The 26,571-nt window shown below is 41.1% G+C and overlaps 1 protein-coding gene across 1 annotated transcript in view; it reads left to right on the top strand.

Annotated features, from left to right (window-relative positions):
- Positions 1-26,571, top strand: part of SGCD (sarcoglycan delta) — a 415,004-nt gene that overhangs the window by 159,830 nt on the left and 228,603 nt on the right. The gene's annotated exons all lie outside the window — the stretch shown is intronic.

The raw sequence follows: 26,571 nt of genomic DNA, 5'->3' as shown, positions 1-26,571 counted from the left end.
GCCACTCTGTGGGCTTTTGGCTCTCAGCTGCAGGCACTCTAGGCCAGCCCTGCCCTGGGGGCCCTTGTTATCCCTGAGTGCATTAGCTAGGCCCACAGGGGTCCTTCCTTTGTCTGTCACAGGCTCAGAGAAAGAGAGAGAGAGAGGGCACAGGAGCAAGTGAGAGAGGCTACACCTGTGGCTCCTCCCCCCACTTGTGACTCAACAGTATCAAGCTGCCACTATGGCTGCACAGCTTTCTATGGTAGGCACTCTCTGCTGCAGATTTCTTCCCTCCTGTCCTCTCAGTCCATCTCCCCACTGCCTCTCACCCTGAACCAGTTCTCTGGTTCCCGCATTCCAGTTCCCAGACCCCCTGTTCAGCTGTGAATCAACATCTCAGTCCAGACATGCCGAGCTGTGGTGTGGACCCTCCATATATTTCTCATTCTTTCCCATCTGCCACAGCTCAGCTGCTTCACCCTCCTTGAACAGTCCCAAATGCCTCCCTTCTGATGCAGGGAAATTCCCCATTGGAGAAGGGGTTTCCCCGTCAGATAAGGGACGTTTCCCCGTCAGATAAGGGACGTTTCCCCAAATTCAGCAATCTCCCCTCTGTTTCAGATTCCCCTGCCCTAGGGACCCATCCCTTTCCTTTCTTCTCCTCCTCTTTCTCCTTTTATTTTTTTCCTCCTCTGTCCTACCCTGTTATGTCAGGATCTTTGCAGTCCTTTCTGGTGTCTTAGGTTGTTTGCTGGTGTTCAGCTGGTTCTCTGTGGGAATTATTGCATCTTTTGCTGTATTCCTGATGCATCTGTGGAGAGGAATGCATTCCACGTCCTTCTACTTCACTGCCATCTTTCTTCTCCTAAATTTTCTTTTAATGAATGGAACTAATAGTAATGGAGGTAAAATGGGAAGTGAAAATTTACCTTTAAGTCAGTTATTTTCTATGTCATTAGCTGCATAATGCAGTATTTCTCAAAGGGTGTTCTCTAGAATAATCATTCTGTAGACAGTTAACAGATAGTAGAGAAAAAAATAGTATTTAATCAAATGCTCTTGGAATCTCTGGATCAAACTGCTACCACCATCTAGGGTGTGTTCAAAATAGTAAAGGATAGGAAACAAGGGAGAATTACAGGGAATACTGGCAGAGGCATCATGGATCAGCAGGGACTTGAGACTGGAGTCTAGGGTTCAAGTGTAAATGTTGTCCTTTACTACCTCTGTGAACTTTGAGTGTTGGAAAGCAATTCTAATCCTCACCTCAACCATCAAGTGGAAATAACTATATCTATAGTAATAGCTGTGACTACTCTATGGATGTCAAATTTCTTTATTTTTGTTCTTTCTTTAATTTCTGAGTGGACCCTCACTGAGATTGATGAGCAACACACATCAGGAATTTGAGTGGGCTCCTTTCCTCAAGCCAGAGGTGGCCGTGGTCACAGACCCTGATGACAGTCACTAGTGATGTCAACCCCTTCCAGCAAGGTCCTTATGAGATCAGGGAGCTGGGCAAGCAGTTCGGCTCGCCCACTACTACTCTCAGCCACAGAAATTGTGTGGAAGCTCCCAAGCCTACTGAGGTGAGCTTCAGTCCTAACAGGGATCTATACAACCACCCCATTGGAAACATGTGCCCTGAGGTATCTGTGTTCAACTCATTCACAGGAGCCACAATCCTCCAGCCATCTTCCCCATCCTGCTCAATGGCTCTCCACTTGCAATTCTTGGGAGAAAAGAGTTGCCACCTAGTAATCCTTTCTGGTAATCCAACCAGCTTCTTAATGATTTTAGGCTGAGAGCCAAATCCCCCAACTCAAGTGTTTTATTTGATCTTCTCAGTGTGGAGAGAGAGGGAGAAATAAAATTTTACATTAAAAAAATAAATTTGAAGAGTCTTCTTAAAAAATGCATGATGGAGCTAAGTAGCTACATCCTTGTCAGGGTCTGAACTCTCTCCAGGTCTCTACCTGGGTGTCCATATCATTCATTAAAGTAACCCGCTGAGCCTCTTTGGGCATTCAATTTGGGGACCCCTGCCTTTGACTTTAAAGCACTAAGACCTGAGGAGGCTGCACTCCTTTTGCTCACATCCATTGTAGTATCTTACTAGAGCTCACGACTCCAAGAACCCCTACAGCTCCCTTTACACCCCAACACAATGGCATAAGAATAGACAGGACAGAAAAGGCACTCAGGAAACAGTCAGCCCTGGCTTTTCTGAAAGTCTTGACATGGCTTCACTCCTTCTCTTCCTTTGTCTAATTGTGTTCTTCTAGAGAAGGTGGAAGGCACAGTTCATGCAATCCACCCACTCATAGGCCACTGACTAATACTAGAGTAAGCACCAGAATCTGGCCTCCTAGTTTTCCCAGTACTTTCCATAAAGTAGTAACCTACCTTGACCCAAATATATGAAGTTGCCATAACTTTAAACCAAAGCAGACACCACCAGCTGCTGTTTTGATGAGTGTAGTGGCCAGCAGGCGTCCTGTGGGTGGAAGGGCCAGCCCTCCAGCTATCTTGCCTGATACTTCTCTACCCCCACTGAGATGGCTGAAGCAACAGAAAGACAAGTTGCTGTCACAAATACTCTTGGCAGTCAGTAGGGAAGCATCATAAATGAGTACTTTCAACTTGTATGCAACACTCTGCTTGAATTAGAGTGTACTTGACTGATAGGTAATAGAAAAATCCAGAGAAAGTAAGGCTTTGATTAAAATTGTGATTCCATTCTTCTGGGATTTTCTGAGTGTTGTGGGTCTCTTTAGTTGGCATCTCCTCAGATGGTTTCACTCATGGTAGCAAAATGGAAGCAGCTGCTCCAGGCATCACATTTGCATACCACACATTCACAGCATAAAAGAACTTCTCTCCCCTCCCCCACTTTGCTTAAAAACCCTGGGCTTCACTCTGATTTGACCAACGTATGTCTCAAGCCAAGTGTAAGCCAATCACTATGCAAGGGGAATCACATGACCTGATGGGTTTGAATCAATCAGGGTCTTCCCTTGGAACTGAGAGAAGAGTCAGTTCTACCCAAACTGCATGGCTTCTATCACATACTGTGGGTGGATCATTACCATGACTTCTCTACTAGCTTATTTAGTTACCTAGATTGGAGAGAAGAGGGAATGAAATTGACATTTTCTGAAACTGTACTCTCTCCCAGGAATAATGGTAGGTGCTTTACTCTCCTCGTGATTTCCACTATTAAAAATCAGTTGTGCTTTTTAGGAAATTCTGAAAGCTAAATCACAGAAGATTAAGGAACTTGCTCAAGGTTTTAAGAGGCCCATTAGGTATTAACACTCATTTTATTGCCTTGAAAGCCCATACCTGCAGAACACTATGTATGTAAAAGGTCACAATATTCCCTGAGAATTGGGTGAGAGGAACTCTGTCAAGTAATAGAACGACAGCTTGGGGAGCTAATTCCATCCCATCTGCTAATAGTGTTATATGAGCATGGTTTTGACCATATTGCTAAATCTTGGTTTTATCATTTGACAAATCAAAGACATCGTAATAGAATGGATTCCAGAATGTTGGGGTTAAGATTAGAATAATGGATATAGTATTGAAGCAAAGGGAAGATCCGTAACAAAAATAAGTATTTTTCTTTCACTTAGAATATTGGTGTTTCAAATTCCACTGCGAGGCCTTTATTCCTATAGTCTAAAGTTTCCTCCATTAAAAAAAAAGAAAGTACACACTCTTAAAGTCTGATGCATTAAGCTAAAGCCTTAATCTTAAAAACCTATAAGCACTGGCCAGTGACAAATGGATAAAGAGAGACAGGGAAAGACTGTTAGGAGTCAGCGGACTGTGATGTTCTGAGCCTGGAGCCTCTGAACACGTGAAAAGGAAAATGGCTACTCGGCTTTGGCCAATTGTAATCATTTGGTAATTTGAGCCTTTTTGCTAAATCTTAAGGTTTTTTTAAGAGAAACCCACAATCTAAATGGCTTAGTTTTTGTTTTGTTTTATATATTACTTGAAATACTAGCTGCATCCAAAATAACTACATCTGCTGGTACCTAGTTTGAAACTTCTGCTATTATATGTCTCTTGAACTCCATGAGCCTGGGGTTTTCTTATCTACATCTGTGAAAAGAAGGAGATAATAATAGTTCCTGCTCTCACGGGAATTTAGCAAAGAAGAAGAATGGAAATGTTTCCACAGTGAATTTCAGATCCCTTCCAAAGGCAAGTTATTAAAAAACATGGCTAAAGAGGTGTATTTCATAGAAGCACCTGGGGGAAGGGGCACACCTGGGTGCAGAACCCAGGGTGGGGATCCAAGATCAGCTTTCTCTAACCCCCTTGGCCTCAACTAGCAAGTCCATAAAGAGGCCATCTGCTTTCTTTTGACTCTTTAATCCTGACTTACCACATATACCATCTCCTTGGGCACCCTGCTGGGGCCACTGCGGGTGATGACTCAGGAGCCAGCACAACCCACAGAGCAGGTCATTGGTCCTCTTTTCCCACTGCCATGCCTGGCCATCTGACTATTGAGGTTTTAATGAGATGCTAGATTGGGGAAATCATGGCTGCTGTGGGGCCTGAAATATCAATCTCTTAGCTAAGACCCAGTCCAAGGGATGGAGTCAGATTCCAGTACTGTGGATTGAAAGAGATTGTGCATGTCACAGCACCCCGAATGATCACAGTAATTTGGGTTCTTGTTGGAAGTTTTCAGAAATTAAAATTCTGAAAATTGCCAAAGGTTAGAAAAGGCTTAAATCCGCACTTGCCTGATGCAGTAAATAGATAACCATGGGCCCATGTAAAGCTTTTGAGGGTTTAAAATGGAGCTTATCTACATCAAGGTGTGCTGTAAACATAAAATATACACCAGATTTTGAAGTCTTAGCACCAAAAAAAAAAAAAAAAAAGAAGTAAAGTTGGTTACATGATGAAATGATAGTATTTCAGATATAGCCAATAGAATAAAATATTATTAAATTTAATATCATCTGTTTCTTTTCACTTTTTAATGTTGCTATTCAGAAATTCCAGATTACATACATGGCTTGTATTTGTATTTCTATTGGATGCCATTGGCGTAGATCTGTCTATACAGAGAAGTTATTTCAAATGTTCTTTTAAATCACGCCACTTCCACTATGCAGACTCTCTTGTAATTAAGAATAATGTGCTCAATGATACCTAAATAAAAAGATTGTTCTAAAAATGTAATGTGCTCCATATTTTCTTATGTAATCTTTATAATATACATTATTGCAGGCATCATAAAAGTATGTGCAGATATGTATGGCATCCTATATAAATGCTGTGTATTCCATATTTTATGGGCAACTTAGATTTTTCAAGGATATTTTTACTTTTTGGACTTAATTTCTCCTTATGCTTGATTTTAGAAATTAACTTCACTCTTGTCCATTTGAAAAAGCACTGTGCTAGGTATCAAGAGTCTGTGCTAGAAAATCTACGAATAATATTTTTAAAAATTATCTATTTATTGGCTGTGTTGGGTCTTCATTGCTGCACACGGGCTTTCTCTAGTTGTGGTGAGCAGGGACTACTCGTCGTTGCAGGGCACAGTCTTCTCATTGCAGTGGCTTCTCTTGTTGCGGAGCTCGGGCTCTAGGCGTGCAGTCTTCAGTAGCTGGCACGTGGGCTTCAGTATTTGTGGCTGGCGGGCTCTAGAGCACAGGCTCAGTAGTTGTGGCACATGGGCTTAGTTGCTCCACAGCATGTGGATCTTCCTGGCCCAGGGCTCGAACCTGTGTACCCTACGTTGGCCGACAGATTCTTAACCGCGGCACCACCAGGGAAGTCCCTATGGATAATATTTTTAAATAGAATGTTTCCTGACCCTTCAGGCCCACCTTTGAAAAGCATGCTCTTGAGCTGTTTTGTCCAATGTTGGGATGAGTTTGAAGTGAGCCATACGCACCCTCTCGTAGATGGCCTCCTCATGGCCAAGCGCATGTCACAATGCAGCTACCCTGCATTAATCTCTGTTATCATCAACACAAATCATTTTTTTCTAAAACACATGACCTGTATATTACATTATTTAATTATCCTTACATGAAGGACCAGGCAGCACCATTCTTGTGTGATTGAAGGCTCCCCACCAAAGGGAAAAAAAAAGGAGGGGGGGGATGCCTCATAACTAATTCTAGCCTTCCTTTTTTTCAGAAAATGGCAATGATAGTTCCTAATAGCATTTCTCTTTTTGCCGTGACCGCCAGGAAACTTGGATGTAAATCTAGTGCTCAGATATAGTAAACTCTCTTGTTAAGTTTAACGTAAAACACCTTCTGCTAAAAGGATTTGGATCTCTCTTTTGACCTTCCTTTTAACTGTCATGTCTCAGGGCCTCCATGATGTTCAGACTCCTTGCTTTGCCTAATGCTGCTTATATCCCACCTACAAACGTATTTTGTAGGAGAGGTATAACATACAGGTAGAAAAAACCTAGAAAGGTGAGATAATTTTTACTTTGTATGCCATCATCTCCATTAAGGCCTGGAGCAGAGGGTTGAAAAGGACTCTGAGGCTTTCCCCAATTACACAGGAATTGGTGCATGGCCTATTTATGGCATTTGCTCTGAATTTCAGAGGAGGGGGTGGCATCAACCGTGACCACATTTGCCACCCTTGGTTGAATCTGTTGCCATGGATTGTGGCAAAAGAAACTTATGCACTCTGGTTTTATCATAGTGTCGTAATCAGGATAGACTTACCTATCAGAGTTGAGAGCAGTTCTATAAGTACTTAAAATAATCAAGCATTGTTCTCCACTTGAGGAACCCACTTTGCCTGGGCACCTCCTTTCTATTGCTTCATTTTCTCCCTAGTTCTGATTTCAATACTTTGAATGCACATGCCTTATGCTCTGAATTTTCTGGAATGCCATTGGTCCATCTTTGACACTTACTACTGTCTCCCTTCATGTTCAGGTCTCATCTCCGCTAGGAGACAGCTAGCTAATGAGGGCAGCGTCTGTGTCTGATTTGCCTTTTTGTTTTTCTACTCCCAACCCCTGAAACATGCATTCAGTGCAAGCACAGTATGACATCGTGTTTAAGAGTCCAGCTGTTAGACTTCGACAGGCTTGATTCCAAATTTTAGCTTCATCATTTACTAGTTATTTGTCCTTAGGCAAATAACTTGTTTCTGAGACTGAATTTTATCATCTACATATGTGGATAATAATGGGACCTGCCTCAGGGGTAGTTGTAAGCAGTCAGTGTATATTGAATATTTAACTCATTGTCTGGCATATTATAAGGGATTGGTAATTTTTTTCATTGTATTGTTATTGTTTTACACATATTAACATCAAATAATGATTATTGAATCAGTGAATAAAGTAACTATAACTCTCATTTTTTCCTTAATGAAAGTGTCAGGTGTTCCTTCCACCAATTATTTTATCTCAAAAACAGGGACAGTAAAGCTCGCTCACTAGGCTTTGGTAAATAAGAAATTCTGTGTTCTCTTTAGAATAAATATCCTCTCTAAAGTCAAATATGAAGATAATATTGCAAGTGAGTAAGATTATAAGCACTTCGATCATCTTTTTATAATCTGAAGAGGTATGAAGAGCTAAAAAGAAAAGTAAATGTATAAAGTACTTTTCAAAACACTTATACGCGTATTATCCATCTGTCTTTCCTACAAGATAGTGAGTTAGGCAGAGAAGGTAGTATTATCCTTTTAGTCAGATGGAAAATGGAGATCTACAATGTTTGAATGGTCTAGGACAGAGTTTCGCAACCTCAGCACTTCAGACTAAATAATTCTTGTTGTGGGAGGTTGTGTGGTGCATCACAGTATGTTTAGCAGCAACCCTGCCTCTACCCTTTAGTTGCTGTTAGCTCCCCTTCTCTCCAATTGTGACAATCAAACCTGTTTCTCGACATTGCCAAATGTCCACTTGGGGGGCAAAATCACTTCTGGTTGAGAAACATTGGTTGAGGGCTATACAACAGTAAGTGGAAGACCTTGTCGTAGAAGCCTGCTCTTGTTCCTCCAGCGCTCATAGGAGTAAAATAGGGTGGGAACAAGAAAGTGGAAAGAGTACTGGCATTTGGGCCTGGTGAGCTAGCAGAAGGGGTGTACAGGTGAATAGGAGGAGCATTTCCCAGGAAAAGAGGATGGGGCGGGGGGAAGAGCTGACCTCATGCAGATGCCACTGAGCAAAAGGATAAATGCATTTCTGTTAATAACTTGGGCTACAGGTGGTTGTATCTTGAGTAGTGTTTTAGAAACTTTCAGTGACATCTAGATGGGTTTAAGAGGCAGGAGTTTTGTTTTGTTAACATTTGTACCCACTTTTTTTTTTGGTCCCGTGTTGGGTCTTCGTTACCGCACACGGACTTTCTCTAGTTGTGGCAAGTGAGGGCTACTCTTCATTGTGGTGCATGGGCCTCATTGCAGTGGCTTCTCTTGTTGTGGAGCATAGGCTCTAGGCATGCGGGCTTCGGTAGTTGTGGCTCGCAGGCTTAGTTGCTCCACAGCACATGGGATCTTCCTGGCCCAGGGATCGAACCTGTGTCCCCTGCATTGGCAAGTGGATTCTTAACCACTGGACCACCAGGGAAGTCCCTGTACCCACGTTTGATGTGGGTGGGCTGTAGAGTTTGGTGGAAGCCAATTCTTATAGGAGTGTCTCAGTCAGTCTAAGCATCCACTCTTGACATCGCCATCTAGCTGCCCTACTCTGACCTTCTGGCCCATCCACAGTAGTTTATCCCACAATGCTTTTTTTTTTTTTTTCCTGTGTTACTTTGATGGTTACCAGGTACGGTTCATATATTCAGATAGCACAAAGTTGGAGACAGGATTGCTTACTTATCCAAAACTCTATAGTCAGAGACCAGTTAAAGAGATTTCAGAAAACCTGGTTCAAATAGTGACTTTTGCAGTCTATTCACTTCCTAAGAAGGGTGGTCAAACTTACCCCAGCAAGGTTTCTGTTTGTTTGTTCCCTTTTCCTGCTGCCCCTTCATACCCACCATGTAAATTTTTATTAATTTAGAAACCTTATTTCTTTATTTGAACCACTGGTTCAACTTGAACCCCTGGTTTGGAGGCACTTATGAAGGTGCCTGGCTTGGGGTCTTTGGGTGCTGGTCTGTTGTCATGTCCAGTACTTGTTTTAATTTTAAGCTTCATGAATCAAACCTATACACTTGGCCCTATCTCTTTTACATTTATACCATAGGCCTTTTATTGACTCCGTTTATTCACTTATCCATCTATCCACCCAACAAGAATTTATTAAGTTTACTCTAGGTCAGGACATAGGCAAGTCCCTCCAGTGCCTAGAGCCCCATATTAAACACTGGTTTAGAGAATTGCATTTGACCTAGGTGTATTTCACTTGTCAGATGAAAAATAGAATTGTTTTTCAGTTGTTATAGAGTGAATGACATCATCTCCAGAGTGCTTTTTCTGGATGCTAGGTGCCCTTGGCTTCTTTTGTACCATTTTCTGCTAGCAGGTCCATTTAGTTTGATTAGAATTATAAGGAATTTCTTCAAAGCATTCCTGGGACGCATATTCCCAGACAGTTGGAACCACTTGTACAGAACAGTATAAAAATTATTTTATTAAATCATTGGGTCTTCATTTTGACCAGCTGTCTGATACTGGGAATGTAACCTCTCTAAGATGTACTTCATCATCTGTAAAATTAGAGAATTGTACTTAATGATTGCTAAGGCCTTCTGGCTCTAAAATAAATTCTATATAATTGGAAGAATGTTGAGATTGTTTTAATCCCTGATGACCTAAATTTGTAGGATTCTGCAAACACAACTCTGGAGTGAGGTAAGGTCCCTGTTTTAATTTAATTTAATTTAATTGACATTTTGTATTGTTCTGTTCCATGCTAACTTTCATAAGGTCTGGCTGAGTTGGGTATTATTCAGTACTACAGAAAAGTAAAATGGAAAGAGCACTGGGTGAGGGGTCAGGAGACTAAATGATGGCAGTAGTCCTGCCACTCACTACTTGTGTGACTGTGGGCAGATCACCTCAGAGTCTTAGCCCCCATTTCTTTTCCTGTTAAAATAGCAGAGTTAGCTTACGTGATCTCCAGGGTTTATTTTGCTCTAAAATTCTTTAGGTTTATATGTAGATATGTTATCAAACTAAAACTTGGGTCTGCTCACCCATGCACAGTAAAGCCAAACTGCTGACACCGTTCATTCACTCATTCAGCCAGTCGGCTGAAGGAAAACGCAGCGTTTATTATAAGGCACCAGACAAGGAGTCCAGGACAGCTAGTGCTCAAAAAGCCCAAACTCCTGGGATGGGTTTCAGCAAAGCATCTTTAAAGGCAAGGCGAGAGAGAGCTGTCCCGGGGTTTGTGATCAGCACGTCACAATGACTTGGCTTTAGTGATTTGTCAGAGATAATACATTCATTAAAAAAATACTGATTGACTTCCTGTTATATGTCAGGCATCGTTCCAGCAATAAACAGAGCTTTGTCCCTCTCTCCATGGAGCTATGATCTAGCTGGCGCACCGATCATACACAGGTAAATAGAAGTGGAATATCAGATATTGAGCAGTGCATTGGCAGAGATGAGGTGAGGGGTGCTCTGTTACGTGGCGTGATCAGGAAAGGCCTCATGAAGGATATCATGGTTGAGAAAGACCTGAATTAAGTGAAGAAGCCAGCTGTGTCAGGAGCTTGGGGGAGATCATTTCAGGCAAGGGGAACCATAAGTACAAAGGCCTTGAGGCGGGACCTTTTTGATGTGTTCAGAGGACAAGCAAGAAGGCCAGTGTGCTGCAGTGAAGTTGTGTTCCTCTGACTTTGCCTCCAAGCCCCTAAGATCATGGACTTGCCTTTGACAGAATTCTTCCTTTTGTTATATACATGCTTGATATTTAACAGGAATCATCCCGGTGACATTTTAGAAGACAACAAATCTTAGATGTCTGACTGTGAGGGAAAAGGGGTCACCCTGAGGTTGAGGAGAGAGAATTGGTACAAATTACAGTTGACACAGTATGCCCATCTTCAATGCTTAGCGACTCCTGATACTCACAAAGGTGGTTCATGTTACCTCTCTTCTTTGTCTTTGACCACAGACAGCTGAAAGGAGGGGACATCAAGGAATCCTGCAGCTTCATTTGTATGTGGAGTCAACCTCAGAGGGAATTTCAGGTTCCTCCTCTCCTTCTGTGTTTCTTAAGCTCTCTCCTGAGAGCAATAGCTTCCATAAAGCCCGGTACTTTGGATGTGCTGTCTGGCGAGTAAAGTATGTTGTTGTGACCCTCAAAAGAGAGTCGAATGCCAGTTCATTTAAACTGAGATGCACTCTTCTCTACCTGCCAGGCTAGCCAGTTTGTTTTAAATCTCTGGTTTTGATCTTTAAAAAAAAAAATAATGGACACAGCAAGCACATTTCTAGGTGTTGACTTTCAGTAAAACCCTGCTACTCATTATAGTGTTCCTCTATTTCAAGTTTGCAAAGCTGACGGCATCCAGGAGATGAGAACAGCTTTGAGGCACCTCCACTAACATTCTTACCCACTTGGAGATGGAGCTTAGAGTAAGTCTCATCACACTATAACCCAGACTTTGGAGCTAAATCCAGGTGAAAGAGGGAGTAACCTGGTGCCAGTTAGAATGGCTGTCTCTGCCAGGATGTTACGTTTGTAGGATTTGAAAGCTAAATCTATGGCAACAGAAAGAAACTTTATGAATACGTCCACTAGTCTGAAATTGACATACCAGAAACCAAGTTTTTCCAATATACAGAGACTAACTCAGGTAGTCCCACAGGTCAGGACTGGACATTAGGGAAATAACTCCGTGAACTTTAGTCTGGATCCACTATAGAACTCATTCTCTAGCACATGACATTATATGAAAGAAGAGGAAAATCTGAAATAATCCTACCCTCAAGAATCTCTCCCCATAAAGAAGGATCTTTTTCTCTAAAAAGACAGAGCATGTTAAGGCCAAATCTGTTTCTACTTTCAACTAAGAGAGAGGAAGCAACATCGATAAAACACCTTCAGCTTGCCACTTTCTATGCCAGGTGACGTACGTTTTTTAAATACTCACAACCATCCACCGTGGCACCTTGTTGATTTTTTATAAAAGAGCAAACTGAGGTGCAAAATATGAAGCAATTTGCCTCAGGTCACAGAGATGATAAAAAGTAGAACTGGCGTATGAGAATGAATCTTTTTGATACTAAAGTTGTCACTGTCCTGCTGCATAAAAACAGACATTTTAAAATCTGAAGTTAAGGAAGAAAGTATTGAGTTATTCCCTAAGCTAACATCCTCATTGTATAATTACTTGTTAAACTGTGCATTTTTTTCAAGCTATTCATACTCCCCTCTTATTCAACCACTCTGAAATGGCTTTTTTGTATTTCCTGGACTGGATCTCATTCTCACACATATATTACTTATGGCGGCATAGTACACTTTTTTCCCCAAGGCTTGCCTATTATAAGGCATTGTATGATAAGAAAGGTGGCTTAGATGATAAAAAATGATGGGAGAATTTTCCTAGCATACTCTGGATGGAATGGCCATTTATGTTAAAGGGGTGCCTTTTACCTGAGCTTGCTAATCGCCAAGGGTCATCTTGGTTAAATTAGATTTTAATTCTGAAATATTGTTGCTGGAAATGTTCCCACTGGCCAATTCATAGCTCGTGGATAATAGGATTTGAGTCAGAATTAAAAGTACGAGGAAAGTGAATGAAGAATATCTGTCATGTAACTTTTAGGGAAAAAACTTGTTCCTAATATAAAGAGTTTTACAAGTGCAAGAAGTGTTACTGTAATGCATCTATTTGTTGTTCCTGAAGAATAGGGGTTCCTTAGATGAACTTTTTCTAGTTAAGTTGATGTCTCCTCCGCTATACCTGTTAAGCGTGACCTGAGAGATATTGTATTCTTTCTACTCGTATCTTATGCATCTCTTTCTCTCTGCCATGTTTTTAGTATAACAGAAGGAGCTCTCTTGCTTGTTAACCTCTCTGACATACTTGGGCTGTGGGGAATATAGGAAAGAGTGAATCTTTCTCGCTATGTCTTCCTTATACCCAAAGGTCATAGAGCCAGAATAAAATAAAGGCAAATCTCTCAAGACCCTTCTATAAGGATGTAGAACACAGACAGAACACGAAGAAGCACCCTACTTCTAGCTGGCTGCAGTAGTTATAAATTCTTACTGAGCTAGTCCCAGCAAGTTTACCTTCTATTAAGGGGTTCATTTCCCAGGACCTGTGATAGCCCCCATTCCCATCAAGGTCAAGATTACCATAAGCTCTTTGTAGTTGTGATATAGCTCTTTCTTTCATGATCACACTGTAATCTTAAGCCTGGCATCCTATTCTGGGAGAGAACCAAAGTGAAGTTCTAACTTTGTACTTGGTAACTCTTAATACTGTCACATATGGGGGCTTCCCTCTCATGGGAAGCAGAAGTTCTAACAGGCTATGCCGACGGTGACTATTGTTCCCAAGCAAGGGATAAGAAAGTCTTATGTCTCTCCAAGAGCGTGGTGTGGTCACATCTTTAAGGGGTGTGTGGTGGCTGTGGAGGGTATGTAACATGGATCAGTACTTTTGGAAAGTTTCTTTTAATGCAGAGCCATGCTCACTTGCTCTTTTGATAGACTTCTCTTTCTATACACTGAATTTGAATCTCTCTTCTCGTGTTGGCCAGGATTCTCCTGAGAAATAGAAGCAGGAGGATGTATGCACAGAGGTATGCACAAAGAGATTGACAGTGAGGGACTGGCTCGTATGATTATGAGGCTGACCTGCCTCAAGGTCTGCAGCTGGCAAGCTGGACACCCAGGACTATTATGGTGCCAATAATGTGGTTCTGGTCCAAAGGGCAGCATGCTCCGGATGGAACAAGAGCCATGTTTCAGTTTAAATGTGCAAAAGCTCCCACTTACTAAAGAAATGGTTGGCCCTTTTGTGCTGTTCAGGCCTTTAAGTGATTGGAGGGGGCCTGCCCACATTGGAGAGGGCAGTCTGCTTTCCTAGGTCTACCTAGTCACGTGTTAATCTCACCCAGAAACACCCTCACAGGCACGCCCAGAAGAGTGGTTGATCAAATATCTCGTCACCCCGTGGCCCGGTCAAGGTGACACATAAAATTAGTCATTACAACTGCTATCCCACATAAGGCTTAGAAAAGGGTTGCGATTGGGTCCCCGGTGGGTTTCTAATCCACTCTGCTGTCTGCTCTTTGTTTTTTAATTTATTTTTTTAAAACAATAGCTTTTTTTTTTATTTTTATTTTTTATTGAAGCATGGTTGATTTACATAGCCACTGCTTTATTTATTTATTTATTATTTATTTACTTACTTAGCATGGGGAATCCTAGTTCCCCAAGCAGGGGTCGAACCCCCACCCCCTGCATTGGGAGCGTGGAGGCTCCACCACCAGACCCCCAGGCAAGTCCCGTGCTGTCTGCTCTTCTCGCCCAGAGAATTACCCCAATGCTGGGTCTCTGAAATTGCTCAGACAATTCAAGATGCCCTTTTTAGGGGATGGATAGGGGTATGAATAATACTGTCATGGTAATTAAAAGGGAATAACAGTTAAATACAATCCCTTTAACCTGCTTCAGCTTCTTAATATTTGATAATTGAATTCTTTACAGTTGAAATTGTTAAAGTACTGTCTTGACCAGAGAGGAAGGCAGACTCAATTTTGGCAAACCCTAAAACATCCTTCCTCCTTTCCTTTCCTTTCCTCCTGGATTACTTGCTTTAAGATACTGGGTGAGCTCTAATCCTTCACTTTGTGCTAGGAATTGTATGAGCTTCTTCGCCATTGCCCCTCCTCTCCTTCATCCTCTGTCCTCTTGACACTGGCACTTCCATGATTGACCCTCTTTCTCCTCCTCTTACCCAAGCCTCTCTGAGCATATCAAATCAAGTAAGTGAAAGTGTGTGTCGAAGAGTGTGGCTGCCATAGGAGATCAGAGAAGGTAGTCAGGAAAAGGAAGGAGGAGGAGATGGATGTGGGAGCCAGGAGAGCGGATGATGCATGGTTCAGTATAGCATGTTGTTGAGTATGTACAGTGTCTCAGGCACTGTGCTTAAGCAGATCAAATACACACACACACACACACACACACACACTCAGTCTTTAAAGAGGGATAATGTGATCCCCATTATACACATATAAAAAGTTCTGGGAAGGTCTGCTGACTAGTAAGTGATGGGACCTGAACTCAAAAATGGGTCTTTCTGATTTCAAAACTCATGGTCTTGATCACTGTGATCTCTGAATTTAGCTAGGCAAAGGAAGTAGAGAGTACATTCCCCCAAAAAAGGATTTAAGTTGAACAAAGTCACTGAATCTATTATCAGCAAGTTCTTTACTTAGAAAATAATTTTTGAAATTAATTTGAGGTAGTGAATTCATCAGCATTGTGTCTAGTCCTTTCATGGAAGTCTTGTTGGAATTCATCTAACATGTAAATCAGTTCCCAACATTCCCTTCCTTAGCACATTCCTTTGGCACCCATCAGATACAGAATGAAAATCCAGACTCCTTAGTAGCATCTTCTGCAAGATCTGGTCCCTTCCAACCTGTCTGGGTTCAGCTCCTACTACTCTCCATCTTACGTAGAGGTAAATGTGACTCCACTGCAGTCACAGTGGCTTTCTTAGTGTTCTTTTAATGTGTCAGACTCAGCCCCTCTATCTATGCATCTTCCCATGACTTGCTCCCTCACTTCACTTTGGTTTCTTCCCAGAGACAACTTCTTGGACCTTCTATTGAAAATTTACATTCCCCTCCATCCTCACCCTCTACCCTCTTGTGCTACATCATTCCTTTTCACAATACTTCATAGCTCTGGCATGTGTAATCTGAGTGAAAAAAGAAAAGTGCATGGCTTTGTTGACTGAGCAGACAGCATTCTCTGAGTGTTCAGTGATTCCCTGTGATGTATTCAGTTCTTTCACTGTTTGAAGCACACATACATGAAATGTGGGGAGAATATTAGGCCTTAGGGGTGCACACAAGGGAAATAGCCATAGACATCATCCCTGGACAACTGCTGCGCCTCATTAGTTTAAGGCAAAGGGTAATTGTGGAAATTGGCGAGATATCTGTAAGACTGGGAATACACCTACTGCCGTCCTTTGGAAGGCCAATTTGGACATCAAAACTTGAATAGAAGGGCCTAATTAATAGGTAACACAGCTCTAGTGCCGAGAGGGCACATACAAGCCTTCCTATTTCTGAACTTATCCCTTGAAACCTTTCTCACAAGTATCAAAAAAGGCACTGGACCCTTTGAAGCTGTAACTTGAAGTCTCATAAAAGACACTGTCATGTACAACTGACAACTTGTCCTAATGAAAATAGAGGGAAGGCAGGACAGGTAGCTCCCTCGGGGTGTATACCCTGGTGAAAGGATCTATCTTGGAAGGGATTTTCACAGCGTGCGTTTTTAATATCGCTCAGCCCAGTGTCTTAATTGGGTTTTACTGGTGGGGAGTGCTCACCAAAACAGCAGGTATTGCCACGGTAGGAATTTAATCTGAACACTTGGCATAGGTCTAATCATATTTCACTTATTTCCTTTTATGTGTCTGCTTAAGATAAATGAGTCCCCTCCTTTATCAACAATAGCTCAGGACTCATAAGCTCACATTTTTCACCTGGGCCATGGAATGTAGTGACTTGCACTTTATTATCCATCTCTCATTTTCCTCCAGTCAAACAATCGATATAGTCTCCACCAACATCTCTTTTTAAAGGTTGCTTACAAGTTTCTATTTCAGAACAATGTGCTGGCATTTGTGTCTATGCCTAAATCCTCCCTGAATCTAGATGTACAGTTGGAGTGATTTGTAAGAGTTTTAGCAAGAATGTCGTTGGCAAAACTGCAAGTCACACAAGACGCACTAATTGCAGCCTCTCTGGGTTGTGAGCACCGGTTCCTAGTGACAGCTGTGATTTGTTGTTGTCCAGAGAGCATCCCCATCCTGTGCATCATAGAATAAGACTTTTTAAAGTGAAAAAGACCTTAATGTTCATACTGTCTGTCTACCCATCATGAAGTGGGAGGAAACAGATGCAGAATGGCTAGGCTTGTCCCCGTCTTCACTGAAGGCTAGTGGAAGGATGGAGGCTATGCCCAAGTGCTGTGATTTTCTCATGATTCCATAGGAGGTGCTTACATTTCCTTGCAAACATTCTTTAAGGATAACCTGTAACCCATGTCTCAAGGTACACAACAATCCCCATGTTGCTCTAGCTATTTTCCTGGATGGCCAGCAAGCACAGTACTGGCCTGGGTGAGTGGTACTCAGGGTGTGTTGACTTTTCAGCCAGATTGACTTCATTTGGGATCTCACTTGCAGTTCTTGGCAGCTGACAGAAGACTTTTCATCCAGTTGGTCAAAATTTATCATCTACCTGCTCTGTGTCAGGAATTATGACAGGTGATTGGGGTCAAAAGACAGCTAAGGTACTATTCCTGCCACTAGCAGCTTGCAATCTAGAGAGAGAAAAAATAATAGGAGAGCACGGTGGAGCATGTGCTGACTGGTAAAGCATCTGCTCTGAATTGACTTATGCCCACATTTCGCAAGCTCTGGCATATGTCGTCACCAAACCCATCATAAGTAGGTTGGGAAATATAGTCGTACATGTGCCCAGAAGACAGAGAGCAGCAGAGTGTTCAAAGTGGTGGCAACTCTGTCATCCTATATCCTTCACTGACTTCACCATTAAAACTCCATGGACATGTAGCTTGGGTGAGGAAGAAATCTTTATAATTTGAAGCCACTTGGAATTTTGGTGTTACCATGGTACAACCTAACCTCTTTTGACTGATACAAAGGAATTGTCTGATTTAATCCTCTCTTTAGAAGATGTAATTATCTTCTAAGTGTTCATGTAAAGAGAGTGAGGCTTAGAGAGGGCACCAGCAAGTTAAGTGGTCAAGCCAACATTCTAGCTGTGCAATCTGCGTCTATCGATAGAATTCATATTCTTAGACAATATACCATAATGCTGTGTACTGTATCTGTGTGTTCAGTTACCGAGAAAAGGTGGTTTCTAAAGGGCTGAGGAATATCAGGGAAGGCTTCTCAAAGAAACTGAGAGGTATGCCCTAAAGGACGCGGAGGGATAAAATCATTTAGAAATTGAGAGGATTAGGCTTATTCCCTGTGTGTATATGTGTAGGGGAGGAATTCCCCCTCTTTGGCCAACTGACTCATCCCCAGGAAAATTATAGAGCAAGCAGTGCCCATCCATATATTACTACTGGCATCCAGGAAATATAGAATGCTTCAAATGCCATGGCCTTAGATCTATAAATCATTAAAAGCAACTTTATGAGATGTTATAAAACATAAGTGAGAAATCACAATTCTGACCCACTGAGGCAGCAAAGAAATTTGACAGATATATGTGTCATATCCCCCCCTTCTTACACACATACAAATACACACACACACTGTTCTGAACAATCTTTGAGCTTTAGCTTTGTGGTAACTGGGAAGTAATAAAGAGAAGAAAGAGAAACTATAAGTTGACATCAGTGGTAAAAGGATGAACACATGAATAAAGTTGAGATTATATAACAACTGAAATGAAGGATCAGAAGCTGTGATCCTTCTAACACTGAGGGGTAATCTGGTCCTTGCTGTTGTGTTGTCATCCAGTTTTGATGATGGCCTGATTTTTAATGCTCCCTGGGAAAGCAGATCCGTGGCTACCTTCCTAGACCATCCCACAATATAATTGATTTGGTCGAAAAACACTTCCTGGGTCTAATGCAGCTCTGTCTTCCTTCTTGGTACTCCTCCTTCCCCGGGCTTGGTCCTAGATGGGAACAGAACACTTGTCAGCATCCTCCTTTTATCACTCACACCAAATATGGAGAAATAATGCAGTTGTCTCTCAGCACTTCCCTCTCGAACCTGCTACCTCTTCCTCCAGCACACATTTCTGAACCGGTTTTCCTTATTGATTTGGGGAATTCCAAAGCACATAATGTCATGTCTCCTGAACTGGATTTCTCTTTTCTGGGAACATCAGTGCATATCTATTACTCTTTTTTAAAAAACAAACTTGTGAAGGTTAAATTTACACACTTTAAGATTCACCCTTGTAAGTGTGATTTCAGTGATTTTGGGTAGATTTACTCCTTTGACCACTATCACCACATTCCAACTTTAGAGCAGTTCTGTCATCTCAGTAAAATTCCTTAGGCCTTTTTACAGTTACTCCTCCCTCCTAATCTAAGACTACCACTAATCTACTTTCTGCCTCTATAAATTTCCCTCACTGGACATTATATATAAGTGGATTCATACAATAGGTGGTTTTTTGTGACCAGCTTCGTTCACTTAGTGTAATGTTTTTGAGGTTTATCTGTGTTGTAGCATGTATCATTTTGTTCCTTTTTTATTGCTAAATAGTATTCCATTGCATAGAAATCAAATATTTTATCTACTTATCAGTTGGTGGGCATCTGGCTTGTTTCTACTTTTTGACTCTTAAGAATTTTACTATAATGGACATTTATGTTCAAGTCTTTTTGTGAGCATAGGTTTTTATTTATCTTGAGCTGATAGTTAAGAGTGGAATTTTGAGTCATATGGTAACTCTGTGTTTAATTCTTCAACAGTCAAACCCTTTTTCAAAGTGCCTGCACTACCTTGTGTTCCCAGTAGTGATATATGAGAGTTCCTGTACCTCCACATTATGTGTGTTAATCATGTTTTGTCCTTTCCACAAGAAACTCCTAGAAGGGAGGGATTCTATCTTTATTCTTTGCCACTTCACATTTAACACAGGGCTGGCCAAACAGTTGGAGCTTAATCGTGCAGCATGGAGCATGGTAGTGAAGGACTTTAGTTTTGCAGTTAGACCATCAGGGTGTCTGAACGCCAGTTTTCTCAACTGTGGAATGGGGCTCACAGGGCCTACGGCCTAGAGTTGAGGATTAATGGACGTGTCAGTCACGTGCTCTGCCTAATGCTTATGAATATGGTAGCTTTGATTATTATTGTTTTTAATTTACATTAATGTACACTTTCTGAACAATCTCTAGCTTATTTCTTTTTTGCTCTTACAGTCACACACTTAGTTATAGATAGTGTCCTGGGCTTGGAAGATTGAATAATGAGTGACACACTATTCCTCATCTCAAGGAATTCGAAGTTGAGGGGAAGTCAGGTGTCAGTGGATCGTTGCACTGCCGTGTGATAAATGCTATGATGGAGGTGCTCATGAAGTGCGAGGGCATCTCAGAGAAGGACCCCAGACCCAGAAAAGGCATCTGACCAGAACCAAAGGACTGGAGAACGGGGCATAAAGGTTGGGAAGAGCATTACTGGCCAAGGGAGGGACATTTGTGAAGACTCAGAATGGGAAAGACTTTGGGGAAATTGCTAGCGTGTTTTGTGACCGAGTTAAGGGAAACTGACAAGAGATGAGGCTGGAGAGGTGGCAGGTGCCAGATGCAGAAGGTGTTAAATATTACATTGAGGAGGTTGCTCTTTCCCTGTGCTACTACCATGCTATTACATTGTACAGGCTGAGGAGCTGCAGAGAAGATGGTTCAATATGTGAATAGCAGAAGTGACCGTGTATAGATTAAAGGGAGGAAGGTTGGAGCAGTCTCAAAATCTATAACATTCTGGTGGAGTATTTCTCAGCTTGTTTTTTCTTTATTGCTGCCCTCTCCCCCGAGAGCATTTTTAGACCTTTTTCCACCTAATTTCTGCACACCACCCCCGCTGCCATGAAATTTTAATTCTACAAATATTCTGTGTATGTACTCTATACATAAGCATATTTGTGCTTTATATGTAAAAAGAGTACAATTTTTTTCACCCTCCTCCAATCATCAGTTTTCACCCAATGGGGACTATATCACCCTGGTTGAGAATACTTGCTGTAATATTTTGGAATCTGCTCGAGGGATAGGCCTAGATTTTAACATCTTTGTAATTCCCACAGTACACCTTTCAAAATGCAGCTTTATTTGGAATGAAGACATTCTAACACTTCACAAGTATTTGCTGAGCATATACTATGAGCCAAGCAATGTTGTAGGAACTGAGGATATAGCCAACAAAAATCCCATCCCTCCAAAAGCTTGCTTTCTTTTTTCTTTTTTTTCAAAAGCTTGCTTTCTAAAGCAATCTGTGTATAGATACAATTGTTTCATTCTGATCAAAACCAGGTAATGCCTACCATTAAAACTGCTCCAGCAAGAGCTCATCTTGAGACCTGCTTACTAAAATAGGACCTGGCATTACTTCAAACTTGAAAATGTGCTGATGGAATTAAAAACCTGTTTGATGCTGATGCAGCAGGAAAATGAGAGGAGGAAGAAATAACACTTTCTTTAAATGAGCATAACACTCATTCTCAGCCTTCATCCCACAAGGGCCAGCAGGGCATCCCACAGCACTTGGGATTTTTTTGGACATCTCAGTCATTTTGCCCAGCACTAGTGGGAAGGCCCTTGCGGGCACTAGGCACTGTCTTTCATTGACAGTGGCTGGAAGAACTGTGATCCCTTTAGGTCTTGAAAAGGGATCTCTCTGCCATTTCTGGAAAAAAGAAACTTTGGGGAGGCTGAAGCCCTGCAGCCACTTCCTTCTGTTGTCCTAACCCCTCCTAGGGACACTGGCAGGACAATCGTCTCTAGAACGCATGGGAATCATAGATGTCTTGTCCATCCCCAGTTGAAATATATCTCCTCTTCTTGCCTCCCTGCCCAACATGCCTGGCACCGTCCATTTAATGAGAGTTACCTTTTACAAAAGATAAGAAACCTCACTGCTTTCAGGCTGCCTCTGCTTCTGTGCTCTCAAAATCTCTAAGCCACATAATTACAAAGCCCGAGAACCTATTTGAAATGGTGATGAAAGGGGCTGAGGTCCAGCCTGAGAGATGTGAAGAAAAAAACAAATTAATATTTCAGTCTGTTGTCCTGCCACTTGGAAATCTCTTTATTTATTCTAGACTCATCTTGTAAAAACTGGCCATTTGAAGCAACCAACCAGACAGTCTAGCCCAAATCAGGAATAAAGAGCAAATGCCATCATCCTTGGACTAGCCCAGAGGGAGAGTCTCTCTAGATTCTACCACCTCTGCCCCTGCACCCAGGCCCTGTCTCCCCCCAGAAGACCTTACAGGGGGCCACTCTAACTTGACCTGGGAAAAGAATGGCATTTTCTCTTGTGTTTGTGAAAACTCCTGTGTGCTGGGCAGAGGGTAGGCACAGGGAATACTGCACTGTACAGGACAGCAGAGACCCTGCCCTCCCTGAGGCAGAGGCTTCCTGGTTTCCCACTTCTGTCCCAAGTGTACTTTGTAGACTTTAGGACCATTGGCTGGACAGTGCTGGTTCAGTCAAGCCCAGGTAGCTGGCTGCTAGAATTTTCATGCTTGCCTTGAAGAATAGTTTCACCGTTTGAAGAGAGAAAAAAATAGTCTTTCTTTCTAATTACTTTGGGAATGACACTGAATCTTCTAAATGCCTCTTTTCCATCTTACTGGGAGGGAAGCTGTGCTTCAAAACTGACCTCAAACTCCTATCTTAATAATACCCATAGCTTCTTACTCAGTAAAAGGTGCAGTGGTTTTAAATAAGGCTGTTCTCAAGCTGTTTCAATGTGAATCCAATCCAGTGTGATTGTTCCAGAGCTATAAAGGAGGTTCTAATACGAGAACATATTTAGTTGGCTACTCTAGTCTGCAATATATTACATTTTGGAAATAGAGGCCGATCATAATAATTGACACTATTTGAAAGACCTTTCCCATCACATACCTTGGACAGACCTAGGGGCTGGGACAGAAAGTGGTAAAATGAAGTGATGAGGTACAAGCGTGGGAAGAGTCTATAAGTGGAAGAAATGATAGGGATTTGGCAAATTGGGAGTGAGTTTCTTACCAAAAAAGGTATTGAAGTAAAGGTTGAATTACTATTGTGAAGGAGTTAATTGACTGTTGGATTAGATGAGTGTTTCTCAAGTTGCTTCTTGTATTGCCTTGCCTATTCTTTGGCTGTGTGCCATTTGTGTTATAAACAGCTCAGAGGACAGGCTTGAGAGGGGCCGTCCCTTTTTCTGCCGCCCATGGCTCATAGCACATACACAGTAGGCTTTCCAGAAATAGCAGATGATTCATTCTGCTTATAGTCCTGGACGTGGGAGGCAGTTGGGTTGTAATAAAAAGACTTTAGACCCTGGAAAGGTGGAATAAAGCTGTTTGACCATAAGAATAGATGATGTCAGCCTTGGAGTTGGAGATGACCCTCTCTATAATCGCTGAGCACACTGACCAAATACATGAAAATCAAAGTGGCATTAAGAAACTGGTTTGCAAGGCGAAATAGAGACACAGATGTAGAGAACAAACATATGGACACCAAGTGGGGAAAGCAGGGGGGTTGGTGTGGAATGAATTGGGAGATTGGGATTGCCATATATACATCACTAATAAGAAAAAATAATCAAATTGTGCACTTTAAATATATGCAGTTTATTGTATGCCATTTATATCTCAATAAAAGTTCTTAAAAAAAAGAATCCAGCAGATACCTTAAATATATTACTTTTGCATACATTAGGTTGGGTTAGAATAATAAGTAAGAGTGTATAGTCTGAATTAGAAAGATTTGGGTTTAAATTCCTGATTCTGTCATTAACTAGCTGTGTAATTGTGAGTTACTCAGCAGTAAATTTTCTCATGTGTAAAAGAAGGAAAATAATGAGTATCTCATAGGATCATTGAGGAGTTGTCATGAGATAATATAAGTATAGCATTTAGTATATGACGTATAGATTTTTGATAAAGGTTGATTTTTAAAATAAATCAGTGAAAATGTTTTATAACTTTTTTAAAGTTCAAAAGGTATTTACCGAAAATTATAAAGTACAGATAAGCAAAAAGAAGAAAATAAAAAGCACTCATATTTTAGGCATGCAAAAATAGTTAACCTTAACATTTCAGTGTATGATTTTGTAGAATATTCCCCCTAGGAAATTTCCTCTAGAATTTTTCCTGTTAAGTGCATGTGTGGTTATATGTATGTGTATGAATATGTATAGATAGTTATATAAAAATGGCATGAAATATACATATATTTATTTGTTAACTGATTTTTTCACTTAATAATGTATTATGAATATTTACCTTTGTTCTTATTCTTCTACATGAGCTCCAGCATGTTCCATTATACTCTTTTAACATGAAACTTTTAGTTTCTGTTTTCTTTTTTTTCTTTTATAAAATGACATGATGATGAACAACTCTATAGCCAAATACTTCCACATTTATATGATTATTTCTTTATGATTAAATTCAAGAAGTAGCATGGCAGTTTCAGTAACAATAAAGAAAATGAGATTAAAGCATGAAAAACATAGAGTATAGTACGTATTCAGCACATAGTAAGTCCATCAATAAATACTAAGAATAGGGTATTCATGTATGTACTGTAAGAGGGGAAGGAGATCTATTTGAAATCAGCTTGCTAATTACCCCAAATATAATCTTTTATTTTAAAATATTTAGGAGTTGTTTGTTTGATAAACACACATCACAGAAAAATATAAACCAGTTTAGCCTACTTATAGCTGTCAGGTTTAGTATATGTTTCTGTTACGGAATCCAAGCTTGTACTGCCACCACCCAACAGGCCAAGATATTCAGAGATGAGTTGTTAGGGGAAGGAATAGGGACTTTATTGGAAAGCCAGCAGACCAAGAAGATGATGGACTCTTTTCAACTCATGTTGAAAAGAACCATCTTACCTGAGTTAAAATGCAGACTTCTGTTATACCAAAAGTGGAGAGAGTGTGGCTGGTTGTTGCAAACTTTTTGATGCAGGAATCCTTTGTTCTTGCAGCTGGCCAAGTGGGTCTGGTCACAATGTTCTTATAAACCTCAACAAGACAATTGTTATTTTCTGTTCTGCAACGTTTTATATGAATGGACAAGTGTTACACCTTTAAAGATCAGAGCCTTGAGAATGGGCTATCCCATGTATTTCAGGCTATACGCAGCATTCTTTTACAGAGGGGCAGAGCCAGCATGGATAAGCACAGGCAACAGAGCACAAGGTTAGAGCTAAAGGAATGGATCCAACATTGAGTCAGGTTTGTTCTTCTCTGCTGCGTTTCCATGACAAGGTCTGCTTCTCCAGCTAATGGAAATCATCAAGAATAACCCCAAACATGATAATTGATATATCCTTTGGAGGGAGGGAGGGGGTGGATATTTGCTTTTTCTTTTTTCCCTTTGTTGTGGTTCCTATCTGCTGCTAGTGTGACATGGACATGCCCTCCAGCCCACTGCCCCTCATACTGGGTTTAAATGCCCGGTCTAGGGCCCTCTTGGTAGAGCTGTCCTCACAAGTAACAAAAATAGAAGTGTACAGGTGGCCTGCCATCTGTGAAAGAACAATATTGAGCAGAAAGATCTGTCTTCATCCATAGGTGGAAGTGCTGTTGTAAAGGGAAAAAGGAGGAAAATGCCTGTTCTCCACTTGGTCATTCAAAGCTCCCCCCAACCCCCACCATGTGGTGTCTGTACGGAATGTTTTAAGGTACAGAGCACATAGCAGCTCTGGAAAGACGAAATGGTAGACTCAAGTGAGAAACTTCAGGAGTCTGAGAAAATGCAGCTTAGTAAAATAGGCTGGGTGAAGGCTGTGGTGAAGTGGAGAGCATGTGGTTAAGGCTGCTGTTTCCCTCCAGCCAATGGCAGCCGTCTGAGAAGGCAGGCTCAGACCTGCCTTGGCGTTCAATTTCCACGAGATGCTGAAAGCCTGGATTTTTGATTCAGATCTTTCAGTTTTCAAATGTTTTGGGGGAAATGTAGGAATAAAATTTTAAAGGTGTTTATATTTTATATAGTTATATATATATATATATATCTTAAATCAAATATATAATATATGATTCATGTTATTAAACTGAGTCCCCAGCTTGCTGACTGCAGATCTGGGGATTTGCCAGCCTCCATAATTTCCCAAGCCAGTTTCTTAAAATGAATGAATGAATGTGTGTATGTACATGCATACACAAACGTATTATTAGTTCTGTTTCTCTAGAAACCCTGACTGATACAGATATACACATACACACACACACACACACACACACACACACTTACTTGGAGAAGAAGAAACATGGTGGGACAAGGACAGAAGCTAGACTTCTTTGAATGTATCTTGTTTTATAGATTTGATTTTGGTTCCATCTAAATAGTTCACAAACTTATAACAAAGCATAAGACTTTAAAAAAGCTGTCATGAAAAATTAATGTGGGGAGGGGTGGGAGGAATGAAACAATTGAACCTAACTGGACATGAGGTTGGTGGCATAACCATTCAGACCAGAATTTTTTCAAGTGACTTTAAAACTCAGCCATTTGACTACACTTTCCTAATAGTGTATACTCAAGATTTTTTTTAAAGCCAAATTTTGAATTTTTTTTTAAATCATAATGTTAGTATGGTAGTAGCATTGGTTTTTCTGAAACTGCTCTTTGTGTCTTGTGGGTTAAATCAAATGAGTAGTCATATTGGTGTTATTGAAA

The sequence above is a fragment of the Hippopotamus amphibius genome, chromosome 1 (assembly GCF_030028045.1).
Source record: "Hippopotamus amphibius kiboko isolate mHipAmp2 chromosome 1, mHipAmp2.hap2, whole genome shotgun sequence".
Lineage (NCBI taxonomy): Eukaryota > Metazoa > Chordata > Mammalia > Artiodactyla > Hippopotamidae > Hippopotamus > Hippopotamus amphibius.
Note: the sequence above shows the minus strand (reverse complement) of the source record. Positions and strands in the feature narration are given on the sequence as shown.